Below are 17,913 nucleotides of genomic sequence, written 5' to 3'. Positions count from 1 at the left end.
TGTTTGTTCCTGTCATCTTAGCCAGTCTGTCAGGTGTGTAATGATATCTCAGAGTTTTCTTAATTTGCATTTCTCTGATCAATAGTGATTTGGAACACTTTCATATGAGTGGATATATTTTCAATTTCATCATCTGAGAATTGTATGTTCATATCCTTTGACCATTTATCAATTGGAGAATGGCTTGATTTCTTATAAATTAAAGTCAATTCTCTGTATATTTTGGAGATGAGACCTTTATCAGAACCTTTAACTGTAAAAATATTTTCCCAATTTGTTACTTCCCTTCTAATCTTATTTGCATTAGTTTTGCTTGTGCAGAAACTTTTTAATTTAGTGTAATCAAAATTTTCTATTTTCTGATCAATAATGGTCTCTAGTTCTCCTTTGGACACAAACTCCTTCCTCCTCCACAAGTCTGAGAGGTAAACCATCCCATGTTCCTCCAATTTATTTATGATTTCGTTCTTTATGCCTAAATCTTGGACCCATTTTGATCTAATCTTAGTATGTGGTGTTAAATGTGGGTCCATGCCTAGTTTCTGCCATACTAATTTCCAGTTTTCCCAGCAGTTCTTGTCAAATAATAAATTCTTATCCCAAAAGTTGGGATCTTTGGATTTGTCAAACACTAGATTGCTATTTTTATTCACTATCTTGCCCTGTGAACCTAACCTATTCCACTGATAAACTAGTCTATTTCTTAGCCAATACCAAATGGTTTTGGAGACTGTTGCTTTATAATACAGTTCTAGATCAGACACAGCTAGACCACCTTCACTTAATTTTTTTTTTCATTACTTCCCTTGAAATTCTCGACCTTTTGTTGTTCCATATGAATTCTGTTGTTATTTTTTCTAGGTCATTAAAATAGTTTTTTGGGAGTCTGATTGGTATAGCACTAAATAAATAGATTAGTTTGGGGAGTATTGTCATCTTTATTATATTCGCTCGGCCTATCCAAGAGCACTGAATGACTTTCCAATTATTTAAATCTGACTTTATTTTTGTGGCAAGTGTTTTTCGTAATTTTGCTCATATAGTTCCTGACTTTCCTTTGGTAGATATATTCCCAAATATTTTATACTATCGACAGTTATTTTGAATGGAATTTCTCTTTGTATCTCATGCTTTTGGATTGTGTTGGTAATGTATAAAAATGCTGAGGATTTATGTGGATTTATTTTGTATCCTGCAACTTTGCTAAAATTCTGAATTATTTCTAATACCTTTTTAGCAGAGTCTTTGGGGTTCTCTAAGTATACCATCATGTCATCTGCAAAGAGTGATAGTTTGATTTCCTCATTTCCTACTCTAATTCCTTGAATCTCTTTCTCGGCTCTTATTGCTGAGGCTAGAGGTTCTAGTACTATATTGAATAGTAATGGTGATAGTGGGCAACCTTGTTTCACTCCTGATCTTACTGGGAAAGGTTCCAGTTTATCACCATTACATATGATGTTTACTGACGGTTTTAAATATATGCTCCTTATTATTTTAAGGAATAGTCCATTTATTCCTATGCTTTCAAGCGTTTTTAGTAGGAATGGATGTTGGATTTTATCAAATGCTTTTTCTGCATCTATTGAGATGATCATATGGTTTTTATTAATTTGATCATTAATATTTATCCATTTTATTTTTTAGAGAATAGTTTTCTTTTTCCAGCTCATTAATTTGGTTTCTCAATGATTTGCTTTCTTTATCTACTCTGTCTTTAAATGCATGGGATGACTTCTCCAGGCTCTCTTGCCAAGCTTCCCTTTCCTTTTCCAATTTCTCTTCTAGCTCTCTTGTGAGAGCCTGTTTGATTTCCTCTATGAGATTCTTTTGTATTGAGGAGCAGCTCATATTCCCCTGAGGGGATTCCTCTGGAGACAATCTGCTTTTAGTCCCCTCAGCATTTGAAGTCTGCTCTCTCTCCATACAGAAGCTATCAATGGTTGGAGCCATTTTAAATTTTTTGTTCATTTTGTCAGAGGGGGAATGGAAGAAAACAAATTGACAAGAGAAACAAGTGGTCTGTTTTTGGGGGGATGGGGCTGGATAGTGTTAATGGGATTCCTCTACAGACTGGGCGGGGAGGGCAGCAGCTAGGCACTAACAGGACAGTGATGGCTGTGCTGTGTCTGCGCTCTGAGGCTCTGAGAACATGCTGAGTCACTCTGGGTGTGTGTGTGGGGTGGCCGATGAGAGACACTAGCTTTCTGGTGTTTTATTCTTCTCCGGTGTTTACACCTTCTCTGCTGCTCCTGGCTTGCTGCCAAGACGGAACATCCACACTGGGGTAAAAGTCTTTTCTCAGAAAAGGAAGAGATTGTACCCCTCCCCCTTTTGGTCTGAGCTGTGTGAGCTGCCTGTCTCTCTCTCCCTACCTGCCCTCAGTCTGTGCTCAGTCTGTTCCACCCTCCCCTGAACAAACACAGACCTTCTCTGGCGAATTTCAAGGATGTCTTCTCTTGGTGATTATTTGTGGGTTTCTTTTCTGGTCAAGCATTAACTCTGAGGCTTGTCATGAAGTAAGTCCTGAGAGAAAACACGGAGCTCAAGCAGCTGTCTGCCTCCACGCCGCCATCTTGGCTGGAAGTCTCTGGATCATATTAAATGTAGCAATCATATGCTTTCTCAGAAAAACAGCAACCACAACAGCAGCATCCTCTATTAGAAACAAAAGATAGTGGTCTGAAATTGATTTAATAGGGACATGATTGTAACAGAGTTAAGGTCTTGCTAGGCCACTTAGTATAACTTGCCAGAGGTTTGACTTTACAAGGGGAAGTGATGACAAATTTTGGTTAAAAAGACATTGTTTTTATTTGGAACTATGTCCAAAGGGCTATCAAACTGTGCAGTGTCTCTACTGGGTCTGTTTCCCAAATAGATCATAAAAAAGGGAAAAGGACCCACATGCACAAAAATGTTTATGGCAGCTCTTTTTGTAGTATCAAGAAACTGGAAACTGAGTGGATGCCCATCAGTTGGAGAATGGCTGAGCAGGTTATGGTATATGAATATTATGGGATATTATTGTTCCATAAGAAATGATCAGCAGGATGAATTCAGAAAGGTCTGGACAGACTTCCATGAATTGATACTAAATTAAGTGAGTAAAACCAGGAGAACACTTTACACAGCAACACAAAGAATGTGAAGATCAGCAGGGCTGGACTTGGCTTTTTTTTTTAATAATGAACTGATTCAGGGCAATTCCAATAGACTTGTGATGGAGAGAGCCATTTCCATCCAGAAGGAGCACTGTGGGGACTGAATGTGAATTACAACATTGTATTTACACATTTTTATTATTGTTTGCTTGTTTTTTCCATGTTTTGATCTGATTTTTCTTGTTCAGCATGATACATGTGGAAATATGTGTAGAAGAATAGCACAAGTTTAGCATATATTGGATTGCTTATTGTCTAGGGAAGAACAGTAAGGGGGTAGGAGGGAGAAAAACTTGGAACACAAGGTTTTGTAAGGATGAACATCAAAAACTATTGTTGCATGTATTTTGAAAATAAAAAGTTATTATTTTTAAAAAGACATTGCTTTTTTGAAACTTCTTTAACATTTGTTATTGTAGTGGTATCCTCTATGTGGCCCAAAGTGCTATTCATTCTATCTCAAATCTTTGTTGTAGCAATTTCAACATGTACCTAGTGACTTCTACTTCATATGATGTTAGAAACTTTCAAGTTGCATTTATTTCAATTGATTCAATTTGTTTCAAGCTAACTAGGTTTTTTTAGTGGATAGAGCACTGGGTTTAGAGTAAAAAAAGCCTGAGTTCCAAACTGACTTTGGATACTTCCTGTGTGTCTCTCTGGGTAAATAATAGAACTCTGATTTGCCTAAGTTTCACCATCTATAAAACATCAATAAAAATATACCTTCTTTGCAAGGCTCTTATAAAGAACAAATGAGATATGTTAAGTACCCTTCAAATCTTAAAGTGTTATACAAATGCTGTTTATATTGAGTTTAAAGAATCTATGGGCAGGACCTTTTTATGATAGTGTCATTATGCTTCACCATCCTCAATCAAATAGCCAGCCAAAAAAGTTTGCACCTACTATTGAAGATGACCTGAAGTGAACTTTTGGAGGCTATTGTCTAGTAATAATTTTACTTTTTCTCATTATTGAATTTGTTAAAGATGCAAGAAACAAGATTCACTCTAACTGAATTACTAGTAAGGCGAATAAATCTTAATATATCTTTAACAATCCCCAAATAAATTTAATTAAAAAAAGACTTAAAAGATAAAAAAGAACAAGTTTAATTTTCAGGATCCAGGATAGTGAATGAAGTAGTAAATTGTTGTAATTCTCCCATATTCACCTCCAAACAACCATAAAATGGCTCCCTAAAACAAATCCTGGAATAGGAGAAGAAGCAAAAAGATGGGGGGAAACTATTTTTGAGCTCAAGAAACTTGGAAGATTGGCAAAAAAGGGTCTATCTCATTCAGGTAAAAGGGGAGTGCTATCCAGGACAAGAAGCAACCCAAAATATCAGCAATAAATGCCGCCTTAAAAAATCATCAGTGGGTCCTGAGTCCCAGTGTGATAGAGCAGGCAAATGCTAACAGCAAGATGCCCTCATGTGCTTAGCATAGTCAAGGGAATAGGCAGAATCCAGATCTCGGAACCTCCATGTTATTCAGCATAGCCAGACTGCATATGCTTCAGTGTAGCCCTGGGCAAACATACAGATGCAGACCTGACAGCTGCCTAAGCAAACAGGTAGCTGCAAGTGCCCAGTTCTTGCCATAAGGTTCCACGTACTTCTGGGCAAATAGGCAGCAAAAAAGCCAGACCACCATATGCTTCAGTATAGCCCAAGCAAACAGAGAAACACCCCACCTTTCTCAGCACATGCCAGACAATATCACGAGTACCCCAACTCAACACCAAGGATGTTAGAGCCCTACAGTCTCCTGCAGTGTCAGTGAGCCCCATTCCAGCTTCTCAGCACTGTAGCAGATACAAGGGTTCCCCATAGCCCTTTGAATAATATCAGCACAGCATCAGCTAAACAATCAATGCATGCAGTCCCTGACACAAGAAGCCTGAGACAGTGCCATTACTATCCTGAAAGCAAATCTCAATTTTTTTTAAAAGAAAAAGGCAAAAAAAGATGAGCAAAAAAGTTTTTTTTTTTTTTTTTAAGAATTTCACCATAGAAACTTATAATGAGAGAGAAGATCAAGTCACAAACTTAAAAGGAATAAAAATGTCAAAATACCTATGGGAATAACCCCAAAGAAAAAGAAAAGTGATATCAAGCCAACAAAGAACTTAGGGAAAATCCAAAAAGAAGCTTTAAAGTCATGTATGAGAGATAGAATAAAAATTGAGCAAAAAATGTGAGTGATGCAAGAAAATTATGAAAAAAGTCAACAGTTTGAAAAGGTGAACAACTGCTCAAAAAGTAGGATTGGTCAAATGGAAAAGGAGATACAAAGGCCACTAAAGAAAACTAATTAAAAATACCATTAACCAAATGGAAAAAGAAAGTTCAAAAGCTAATTGAAAAAAAAAAAAAAAAAACAATTCCTTAAAAACAAGAACTGTTAATGATTCTATAACACATCAAGAATCAATCAATTCAAAAAAATGAAAAAAATGGAAGAAAATATGAAATACTTCATGGGGAAAAGAACTGATAATAGAAAATAGAATAGGAAGAGAGACAGTATCAGAATTATTAGGCTACCTAAAAGGCATAGTCAAAGGAGGACCAGGACAACATCTTTTAAGAAATTATCAAGGCAATTCTACCTAAATTGGTCTACATGTTCAGTGCCATAGCAATCAAAATGCCAAAACATTATTTTATAGAACTAGAAAAAATAATAACAAAATTCATCTGGAAGAATAAAAGGTCAAGAATATCAAGGGAATTAATAAAAAAATATAAAAGATGATGGCTTAGCAGTACCAAATTTAAAACTATATTATAAAACACCGGTAATCAAAACCATTTGGAACTGGCTAAGAAATAGAGTGGTGGATCAGTGGAATAAATTAGATACACATAACACAATAATCAAGATCTATAGCAATCTAGTATTTGATAAATTCCAGCTTCTGGAATAAAAAGTTACTATTTGACAAAAATTGCTGGAAAAACTGAAAAATAAAAATGATCTAAATCTAATCTTAATTGATTAGATAAATGTAAATTAAAACAACTGTGAGATAATACCTCATACTTCAGATAGGCTAAGATGAAAGGGAAATAATAAATGTTGGAGAAGATGTAGGAAAACTGGAATAATAATGCATTGTTGGTAGAATTACAAAATGATTGAACCATTCTGGAAAGCAATTTGGAAGTATGAACAAAGAGCTATAAAACTGTACATATACTGTTACCTAGAAGTCCCATGGATCTGTATCCCAAGGAAATTTTAAAGGAGCGAAAAGGACCTACATGTGTAAAAATGTTTGTAGCACCTCTTTTTGTGGTAGCAAATAATTGAAAATGGAGTGAATGTCCATTGATTGGGAAATAATTCAAGAAATTGTGGTACATGAACATAATGGAATATTATTCTATAAAAATATAATGAACAGTTTGATTTTATAAAGACCTGGAAAGATTCACATAAATTGATATTGAGCCAAATAAGCAGAACCAGAAATACATTGTACACAATAAAAGCAAGAATGTGCAATGATCAACTTTGAAAAGCTTGGTTTTCCCCAGCAGTTCTGTGATCTGAAGCAATCCCAAGAGATTTTGGATAGAAAATGCCATCTGTATTCAGAAAAAAAGATCTAAGGAGACTGAATTTAAATCAACACATGCTATATGCATTTCTTTTTTCTGTTTTTTTTATTTTTTTTATCTCTCCCATGGTTTTCTCCTTTTGCTCTGATTTTTCTCTCCCAATATGATAAAAAAAAATGCAAATAACATCTTATAAAATAGTTTATAATGTTTACCTAAAAATGCCATTGTCAAAAAATTATTCTGAATTAAGATTAAAAAAAATAAAATTCTAATTCACACACATACAAGAAATTATCAAGGAAAATTGCCATTATGTTCTGGAATCATATGCAAAATAGGCATCAAAAGAATTCACTGATCACATCAGGAAAGAGGTCGCAAAATGAAAACTCCAAAGAATTTAATCGCCAAATTTCATAGACATCAAATCAAGGAAAAAATGCTGCAAGAAAGAAACAATTTAGTTAAGAGGAGTCACATTCAGGATTACACAGGATTTGACAGCTACAGTTTTAAAAGACCAGAGATCGTGAGATATGATATTCCAGAAGACAAAGGAGCTAGGATTACAATTAAGAATCATTTACCCAACAGAATTAAGCTTAGTACAAAGGGGGAAATTATCATTCAATGAAACAGAAGGACTTCAAACTTTCATGAGGAGAAGACCAGAATTATATAAAAATTTTAATCTCCAATATCAAGACTCAAGAGAAGCATAATGAAATAAAATGGAAAACAAAAACATAAGGGATTCAATAGAGTTAAATTGTTTATATCCCTTCATAGGAAAATGATATTTGAAACTCTTAAAACTTGTATCACTAATAATACAGCTAGGAGGAAAATACATAGACAAAAAGTATGGGTATAAGACGAATTTGTGGAAGTGGCATTAAAAAAATTAAAGAATGAGAAAGAGAAGCACACTGGGTGGAGAAGGAAGGGAGAGAAATTATGGTATAAATTATTTACCAGGAAAAGGCGCAAAAGAGCTATTGCAATGGAGGTAAAGAAGGGAGGGTAGACTGTAAACTGTCCTGGAATGTTATTCTCATTAGTATTGGCTCAAAGAGGAAAAATATCAAAAATCAGTGGAGTATAGGAATTGATTTTACCTGATAGGGAGAGAGAAGGAGAGGAGATTAAATAAATGGAAGATGGTGACTAACAAAAGAAAGGATAAATTGCAGAGGTGGTAGATAGAAGCAAAACACTGTGAGGAGGGAATGTGTAAAAGGAGATAAAGGACAAAAAGTAGGAAGAAGTAGATAAGAAGAAAACAGATAAGAATCATAACAGTGAATGGGAATGGCATGAACTCTCATAAAACAGAAATGGATAGTAAAATCGATCAAAAACCAGAATCCTATAATATGTCATTTGTAAGAAACACACCTGAAGCAGATGCATATAGAATAAAAAAATAAAGGACTGGAACAGAGTCTATTATATTTTCATTGGAGTTAAAAAAAAGAAGAGCTAACAATCCTGATCTCAAACCAAAGTAAAAAATAAATGACCTAATTAAATGTGATAAGGAAAGTACTATAGACAATTTTTAAAAGTAACATAGACTTGTTAAAAGGTACTATGAATGAATATGGAAAATATATGTATCAAGTGTTATAGCCTGAGAAGTTAAGTGAGTTACAAGAAAAATTATACAGCAAACCTATACTAGTGGAGGACCTCAACTATGCCTTCGCAGTACTCAATGAATTAAACAATAACAACAATAACAAACAAGAAAAAAATGAAGGAGGTAAATAGGAGATTTTAGATACTGCATATTTTTGGAGAAAATTGAATGGGAAAAGAAAGAAAGAAATCTTTTTCTCAGAGCACATGGCACCTACACCAAAATTGACCTTGTAATAGGACAAAAAAACCCTCAAAATTAAAAATAGAAAGGCAGAAATGTGAAATGTATTCTTTTTGGATCATAAGATATATTAAAATTTATTAAAAACTAAATAAACTAATCCTAAAGAATAAGTGGGTCAATGGTCAAATCATAGAAACAATCAATGATTTCATTAAAGAAATTAACAATGAGACAAGCTAACAAAGTTTATGGGATGCAGTAAAAACAGTATATAGATGAACATTTATTTCTCTAAATTCTTACATCAACAAAATGGGAAAAGAGTAGATTTATTAATATAGAATGCAACTCACCCAGGAACTTAATGAATGCAATTACAAAACACTTTTCACACAAGTAGATATATCCAATTAGAGAACTATCAACTGATCATGGGTGAGCTGAGCCATGGGCAAAAATGAAAATACTGCCTAAACCAAAAAATTATTTGATGGAGATAAAAGAAATAACAAAATTCATCTGGAAGAACAAAAGGTCAAGAAATTAAGGAAATTAATTAAAAAGTACAAAGAAAGATGGCATAGAAATACTATATCTCAAACTATATTAAAATTATCCAAACTATCTAGTACTGGCTCAGAAATAGAATTGTGGATCAGTGAAATAAATTAGGTACACAAGACACAGTAATCAGTGACCATATTAACCTAGCGTTTGATAAAACCAAAGATCCCTAACTTCTGGGATAAGAACTCACTATTTGACAAATATGAAATATAAAGTAGATTATTTTGATTATATTAAATTTAAAATTTTTAAACAAACAAAATTAATGCAAGTAAGTTTAGAAAGAAAGAAAAAACTGGGAAACAATCTTTAAAGGAAGTGTCTCTAATAAAGGTCTTTTCCCAACTATATAGACAAGCCATTCTCCAATTGATAAATGGTCAAAGAATTTTAGTAGACAGTTTTTAGATGAAGAAAACAAAGTTATATATGGTGATCAGAAGAGTGCTCTAAATCATTTTTGATTAGAGAGGTGCAAATTTAAAAACACCAATCAAATTGGCTAATAAGACAAAAAGAAAAGGAAAATTATAAATGTTGGAGAAAATTTAGAAAAATTGGGACAACAATGCATTGTTGGTTGAGGTGTGAACTAGTTTTGAATTCATTTGTGGTTTCTTGGCACAGATATTGGAATATTTTGTCATTTCCTTCCCTACTAATCTTCATCCTGGAGATCATAAAAAAGGGGAAAGGACCTACAAGTGGAAAAATATTTATAGTGGCCCTTTTTGTAGTTGCAAAATATTGGAAACTAAGAGAATGTTTACTAATTTTGAGTTGGCTGAAAAAGTTGTTGGTTATATAGTGGAATACTATCTTGCAATACAAAAGAATAAATAGGAAGATTTCAGATAAACCTAAAAAGACTTCTATGAACTGATGCAAAGTGAAATGAGCAGAACTCTGAAAACATTTTATATAGGGTCAGCTACATTGATGATCAACTAAGGATGGCTCAGCTCTTCTCAGCAACATAATGGTTCATATAAAGTACAAAGGACTCAAAAAGGAAAATGTTATTCACATTCAGATAAAGAATTGATGTACTCTGAATGTAGATTGAAATATTTTTAAATTTACTTTATTCTTTTTCATGATTTTTTTTTCTATTTGATCTATTTCTTCTTTCACAACTTTGATTAATATGTAATATGTTTTACATTATAACACATGTATAACCTCTATCAAACTGCTTGACTTTTTTGGAAACTTTAGGGAAGGAAGGGTGGGAGAAAAAAATTGGAACTCCAAAAGCATGTAAGAATTTTTTTATTTTATATTTATATATATATAATATATATGTATATATATATATATATATACATATACACACACATATATATACACACACATATATATGCATTTATATCCTTTATTTAAATATAATTATTTTCATTTGTAATTCTTTTTTCCCTTTTTTTAATTAAAGCTTTTCATTTTCAAAACATGCACAGAAAATTTTTCAACATTGACCCTTGCATAGCCTTGTGTTCCAAATATCCCCTTTCTTCCCCTCACTCCATCCCCTAAAGGGCAAACGATCCAATATATGTTATATATGTTAAATCCAATATGTGTAAACATTTATACAATTATTTTGCTGCATAATAAAAATCAGATCAAAAAGGAAAGAAAATGAGTAAGAAAACAAAATGCAAGTGAACAACAACAAAAAGAGTGAAAATGTTATGATGGGATCCACACTCAGTTTTCATAATCCTCTCTCTGGATGTAGATGGCTCTCTTTATCACAAGATCATTGGAACTGGCCTCAAATATCTCATTGTTGGAAAGATTCATGTCCAGCAGAATTGATCATCATATAAAATGTTGCTGTTGTCATATATAATGATTTCCTGGTTCTGCTCATTTCACTTAATATGAATTCATGTAAATCTATCCAGGCTTCTCTAAAATCATCCTGCTGATCATTTCTTATAGAATGATAGTATTCCATAACATTCATATGGCATAATTTATTTATCCAGTCTCCCACTGATGGGCATCCACTAAGTTTCCAGTTTCTTGCTACTACAAAAAGGGCCGCCATAAATATTTTTGTGCATGGGGGTCCCTTTCCTTCCTTTAAAATATCTTTGGGATGTAAACCCAGTAGAAACATTGCTGGATCAAAGGATATGAAAAGTTTGATAACTCTTTGGGTATAGTTCCAAATTGCTCTCCAGAATGGTTGAGTCAGTTCATAGTTCCACCAACAATGTATTAGTTTTCCCACATACCCTCCAATATTTGTCACCATCTTTTCCTTTCATCTTAGCCAATCTGAGAAGTGTGTAGTGGTATCTCAAAGTTGTCTTAATTTGCATTTCTCTGATTAATAATGATTTAGAGCACCTTTTCATATGACTAGAAATGGTTGTAATTTCTTCATCTGAAAATTGTCTGTTCATGTCCTTTTTGACCATTTATTAATTGGAGAATGGCTTGAATTCTTATAAATTTGCGTCAATTCTCTAGATATTTTAGAAATGAAACCCTTATCAGAATCCTTAAATGAAAAGTATTTTTCCAATTTATTGATTCTTTTCTAATCTTGTCTGCATTAGTTTTGTTTATACAAAACACTTTTAAACTTATATAATCAAAATTATCTATTTAGTTTTCAATTATGAGTTCCAGTTCTTCTTTGGTCACAAATTCCTTCTTTCTCCACAGATCTGAGAAGTAACCTATCCTATGTTCCCCTAATTTGCTTATAATATCACTCTTTATGTCTAAATCATGAACCCATTTCAACCTTATTTTGGTATATGATGTTAGGTGTGGGTCAATGCCTTGTTTCTGCCATACCAGTTTCCAAGTTTCCCAACAGTTTTTATCAAATAATGAATTTTTATCCCAAAAGCTAGGGTCTTTGGGTTTGTCAAACACTAGATTGCTATAGTTATTGATTATTTTGTCCTGTGAACCTAACTTATTCCACTGATCAACTACTCTATTTCTTAGCCAGTACCACATGGTTTTGATGACTGCTGCTTTATAATATAGTTTTAGATCTGGCACAGCTAGGCCACCTTCATTAGCATTTTGCTTATAAGAATTAATGATAAAAATTATCTTGACATGTATTTGAGAATAAAAGACACACTATTAGTAAAAAATAAACAAACAAACAAGCAAAGCCAAGATGTAAGGGCTAATTTAAAAGAAAAGCATATTCTGTTCAGTATGCTCTCTCACTAATTTTTGTCTTTTTTCAGTCTTTGCTTGGAACTTTTGTAGCTGTAATGAAGTGGCTTTCTGCCAATGTAGTTAAAGACAGGAGGCCTTTGTCATACAAAATCCACAGGCATATATTGGATTGCCATTTAGACCAACTGTTAAAAGTGTTATTCTAAAGGTGACTCAATAGTGAAAGAGTCACCAGAAGCCACTACTTTGTCATTTGGCATGAATCTTTCCCCTTAATCTTCTAATGGAGAATTGAACAAAGAAATCAGTTCAGTACAAATGAATTAAATTCAATAAATATGTATTAAGCAGTATTGGTACAAAGCACTCTAGGAAATAGGAAATTTAGATAAGACATAATTTCTGTCCTCATTAAAATTTTTGTAGAGAAATAACTTTGTTTTTCTTCATTCCCTGGGATAAAACAGAAATACCCTCTCCCCCCGCCTAAGGATACCTAGCATCATATTGGTTAAAAAGTTGTCAGTTTTGAATATGGGAATATGTTTAGAAGAATTGCACATGTTTAACTTATACCAGATTGCTTGCTTTCTTGTGGAGGGGAGAGGAAGAAAGGGAGAAAATTTGGAACACAAGGTTTTGCAGAGGTAAATGTTGATGACTATCTGTGTATGTATTTGGAAAAGTAAAATACTATTGGAAAAAATTGTCATCTGAAGTGGAAAAAGGGAAGTATGCCTTGGAACTAGAGTGTACATCTAACTCACAGAGAGAACAATACAGTTTTTCATTGTTGTTTATCGCACCTCAGACTCTCCAAAAAAATAACATTTTTCCATTCAATCCCTTCCCCTTTATCCAGTCAGATGACTCTGTCATTCCATTGTTTTTCAGTCATGTCCAACTTTTTGTGAATCCATTTGGATATTGGATTGGTTTGCCATTTCCATAGCCAGTTCATTTTATATATGAGGAAATTGAGGCAAATAAGATTAAGTAACTTGCCCAGAGTCACACAGTTAGTAAGAATTTATGGCCAGATTTGAACTCAGGAAGATGAGTCTTCTTGATTCTATTTCACTGCACTACCTAAGTACTCTATCATATCAGGGGCAATATGATTGAAAGACATTGCTATTTCCTATCACTGATAATTCAGAATAGTTGTGGTTGATGGAATGTGCAATTGGAACAACAATTTCTCCTTGTTTATCCAAGACTATCATTAGCTACTGCTCTTCACCTCTCACACAGACACATATTTCTGCTTTGATATTCTCACCATTTTTTTTTCCTGAGGAATCCTCCCTTTTAAAAGATTACAAAAGGAATATCCCTGACAAGGTGACTGAACCAAGTTGTTTCTGACACTTAATCCCTTAGTCTCAATGAGGTAGAACCAGGAGATATTCTGGAGCTTTCTGGAGGGGTCAATGCACATCTAAAGGAAATCCCTTTTAAAGTTCCAGAGAGAGACTTATCAACCTGGAAGTCATTGAATAGACAGACCTCATCTGGTAAATTTTTTGCATTTCCACTATTGAATGCTCCAGTAGTTTTTCACTCATGTTTGTAGCAATCAAGTTCTACCAAATGGAAGGTTTATTCTTTCCTTATCTATTGAAGATATTGATACAACTGAGTTTCCATTGTTATGTGACTCAGAAAGATGTGTGAGGGATTTGAGATCAGCTTTGAATCATATATGGATTCACAGCATCCAGCCAGTAAGACATCCCCTCATATAGCAACTAGCTTCAAATGGAAAGAAACAAGTCATTGTTCTCTGGCTGTGGCAGAATTGGACAAAAGAGGATATGGACAAACATCTGAATTAGTTCTATCACTTTTTAAATTTAGATTTTGTGTTCAAGTAAAAATGCCAAAACACTAGGTTTATTCAGTCAGCATTTCAATCATTTTTAGCCCCCCCTGCAATAAATATAATGAGTGACTGCTATTTATTTAGTTAGTTGTTTATTTGTTTATCTATCTATCTATCTATCTATCTATCTATCTATCTATCTATTGATTGAGTTCTGTTGATTGATGTGGACACAATGAGGATTCTTGATGGTTTAATAGCTTACTTTTCCAGTATGATTTATGAATGATGACAAAATCTCTACTATTTTATGATTCTAGTAGGTTATAATTTGTTTATAGACCTCCTTTTGACCTTGTAAAGAGATCATGTCCCATTTCCATAAAATGCATTTTAAAATATATAACATAGCTCTTTAACAACTTGTACTTTACACTACATAACCTGACCCTATGTACATAGGGTCCTATGGAGAATTTCAAATGACTTAACTCACTATGGGATCGTAGAACTTTAAAATCATCAATTCAGACCATAAATAAAAAAAAAAATCACACCTGTATAACATACCTGGCAAATACATATATCAATTTTTGGAGCAGCAAATTTTAGTTTTGGAAGAAGAGACAGATCAGAGGAAGGGGCAGAAAGGCAGAGGCTTCTTCCAGGATGAGAAGATTACAGAGATGAAAGAGTATCACAAAGTAAAAATGCTGCTGAAATGAAAACAAAAGCATTTACATTATCATTCTTGGGCAGAACATGTTAATCAGTATCCCTATGATTATGTTCACCATCCTTGTGACTTCTCAGTCCAAAACACTCTTTCCTTTGCAATCACTCACCTTGAGTAATTGAAGTCCTTCATGAGAGATTGATCTTTTTATATATTTTGTGCTCAACAGACAGAAGTTGGCATGTAGTAACCATTTAACTTTTTTAAATTCCTCTTTCTTTCATTGAAACAGCTTTTGGTTGAAGACCTCCAAAGAGGCAAGACCCATTGTTTCCTAAGGCAGGTGAAAGGCAACCTGGTACAGCTGATAAAGTGCTTACCTTCAAGACAGAAGGATCTAGATTCAAGTTCTGTTTCTGATACATATGAGTGTGTGACTTTGGACAAAGTTTGTAATCTCCTGATGCTATTGACAATTCTTTAAGATTGTAAACTGCTTATAAATAGAGATTGTTTCATTTGTTTTGGTTGCATCTTCTATGTTTGTGCCCAGTACAATGCTTACTATGTAGTAGAATCAATAAATTCTTGTTGACTAGTTGGATTGATGGGTTTGATAAAGGTCATGGTGTGTATTCATTGAGGGAGTTTCCTTAACCCAGTATTCCCTAAAACAAAGATTCATGGAACAAGACCTTATCCTCTTATATATTAAGAAGTTTAAAAAAATTAGCAAAATCTAAATTTTCATCATTGACACTTCTCCCACCTTCAATGTATTTTTCCTAGTTCTGCCCTCTGGGGCCAAACAGAATAAGTTTGAATAAGACAGCGAGTTTTCTGTTGCTTAGAAACAATGTCAATTTGACTGAATGGCTTTCTCACTTTCCTTGACAAATTCAATTCAACCCAACAAACATTTATTTGGTGCCTTCTATTTGCAAAGGCCCAATCATCTGAGAAAGCATTGACTGTTTGGTGTGAACCACAGGAAGGGAGGGCAGTTACACTAACAGATTCTATTTTCATCCTCGTGTGGGAATATTTAATATATAGAAATATAAATTTAGAGCTGGAGGGAACTTTTTAAAACTAAAATTCTGTGACTCCAAGTTGAGTTTGCTTTAACTACACAATGCAACATTCTTCATTGACTTCATTGCTTACTTTCAAACTGGCAGTCTTGACTCCTTTGCTGCAAAGAACACAAAAGGAAATATTTGCTTTGAAGATGATGCAATGAGCTAAGTTTAGTACAGGACTCCTTTCTGTATCCTCCTTTCCCCTTTCTGTACCTGGTTACCTGACAGCATTTTATTGTACAAAAAGCCTGAGGCTAATGAAAACTGAATATTCTGGAGGGGAGAGGTTAAGAATTTATTTCTATCTAGGGTAGCCAGGGAATAAGACCTGTATGTGTGAGGAGGGTAGGGAAACTATCCTTCCAGATCTCTCAGGTCAAGTATAATTGCCAGGAGGCAAAAACAAGGTCATGGTTTTCTTGTTCTTGAAACACATGGCATAAGCGGATGGGAAGTCAACAGGGAGGAGTAGCATCAGTTAAGTGCCAGATGATGTTTACTGAGGTCTGGAAACTTCCTGGCATCAGCATTGCTTTGGAGGAGACTGGGAATGTGGCTGGACATGTGATGATTCCTAAACTTATACAGCAGATTGAGGGCGAGAAATGGGAAGATTGCTCCTGCCTAAGCTAAAAAGGAAAAGAGAAAGGGGTCCATCTCAACATTCCATTATCTTGTGTCTCGAAAAAGCCTATGTCTATAAAACTTGAATCTCACTTCTCTGAATTTTGAAGTTCAGTTGAAACAACTAACATTTCTATTTAAAATAACTGTTGTATTTAAATGTATTTTAAAGTATATTTAAAAGTGTATACATTTGAAAGTATATTTAAAACAGGGCGAGTAATATGATTACTTTAAAAGAATAGGAATAGCTTTGTATATGATTTGAACAGCTTTGATAGTCATTTTCCCACATGAGGCAACACGATTATATAAAGTGCCACAAATGGTGTTAGGAAGATAACAGTTCAGATCTGGTCTCTCAGGTGGCCCTGGACAAATCACAACTGTCTGTCTCATTTTCCTCAATTGTAAAATGTGATAATAATGGCATCTTCCTCTCAGGGTTGTTCTGAGGATTAAATGAAATAATATTAAGTGCTTGGCACACAGTAAACATTTAAAAATAATTATGTCCTTCCTTTTACTTAGGAACAATCCTTCGAACTTTTCCATCATATCTCTCTTCTTCCTGTTTTTTCAACTTCCTTTGTATATTGTCTTCCTTCATTTCATACATGTATCCCTAATTCTTAACACAGTCCCTGGCATATAGTAATTCATTAATTATTGCATATTGAGTGACTGATTTTAGGTAAGGTGTAAAAGCTACAACATTCAAGGATAAATATGTAAGCTTTTTGTGTGACCCTGGACAAGTCACTTAAGTCAGTTGCCTTGTCAACAAAAGGAAAAAAAAAAAAAAGCTTAAATTTCATTAAGATAGGGAACCTGTCTTACCTTGGTAGTGTGAGTGTCTAGAACATAGGATCCACTTAGTAAAATTTCTTGAATTAATTAAGAAAATACATTATACATAAAGATTCATAGTTCAAATTTTAGCTTCATGGCAAAAGGCTGCAGATGAAATATTGTCAGAAGGAAGAAAATTTGATGCTTAAAAAAATCACAGCTATGGGAAAATCAACCCAGGAAGTAAATGCTAGTTATGTATAAATTTTTTTCTTTCTTCCAAATCCCATGGGAAGGAAAAGTAGGAAAAAAATGAAATTCCAATTCAGGGGAATTGCTTCAGATAAGAGAAAGATTTCCTGTCACATAGAAAGAGATCACAATATATAAGATTAACTACATTAGGCAGCTATGCACACTAATAAAACAGAATTTTAAAGATTCTTAAATCTTTAATTTTTAAATCTTAAATCTTAAAAATCAAAGGGGAAAAAGGGAAAAAAAGTTATTCATAATTATTAAACTTTGGTAAGAAGAAGAATACATTGTGTGTAGATGTGTGCCTTTCTCAGGCTTTTGTATTTACTTCCATATATTAGAGGCATAGTGTTGCATACTTAAT

The sequence above is a fragment of the Sminthopsis crassicaudata genome, chromosome 3, assembly GCF_048593235.1.
Source record: "Sminthopsis crassicaudata isolate SCR6 chromosome 3, ASM4859323v1, whole genome shotgun sequence".
In the NCBI taxonomy this organism is placed as follows: domain Eukaryota; kingdom Metazoa; phylum Chordata; class Mammalia; order Dasyuromorphia; family Dasyuridae; genus Sminthopsis; species Sminthopsis crassicaudata.
Note: the sequence above shows the minus strand (reverse complement) of the source record.